This window comes from Gracilinanus agilis, chromosome 1 (genome assembly GCF_016433145.1).
Source record: "Gracilinanus agilis isolate LMUSP501 chromosome 1, AgileGrace, whole genome shotgun sequence".
Classification (NCBI taxonomy): Eukaryota; Metazoa; Chordata; class Mammalia; order Didelphimorphia; family Didelphidae; genus Gracilinanus; species Gracilinanus agilis.
Window position 1 is genome coordinate 706,470,520 of NC_058130.1, and position 322 is coordinate 706,470,841.

Consider the following 322-nt stretch of genomic DNA (forward strand, 5'->3'; position numbering starts at 1 on the left):
ATTATGTAGATATCATTCTATTCTGGTATTAACAGTTGCATCTTGGATATTTATAGAGAACAACCGTGGTCCATTAACACATATAATTGAGAATAGCAGCCAGGAGTCTTTCAGTCAAGGTACACAGCTAAAAGGATCAATAATCATTCTTCCCATTGTTTTCTGTAGGCAAGTCCTTTATCTATAGAAATCTGACAGCAATTAAATTCTGACATTTTACAGCTACTAGATGAACAAGATGCTGAAAGCCATTAATATACAGCACTACATAAGGACTCTTTCATTCACAGATTCTGGCAAACTTCCAAAATATACCCCAAAG

General features: G+C 34.8%; 1 pseudogene; it reads right to left on the minus strand.

The window, feature by feature from the left end:
* Positions 1-225: 225 nt before the first annotated feature.
* LOC123232027 overlaps positions 226-322 on the minus strand; it is a 3,819-nt pseudogene continuing 3,722 nt past the window's right edge.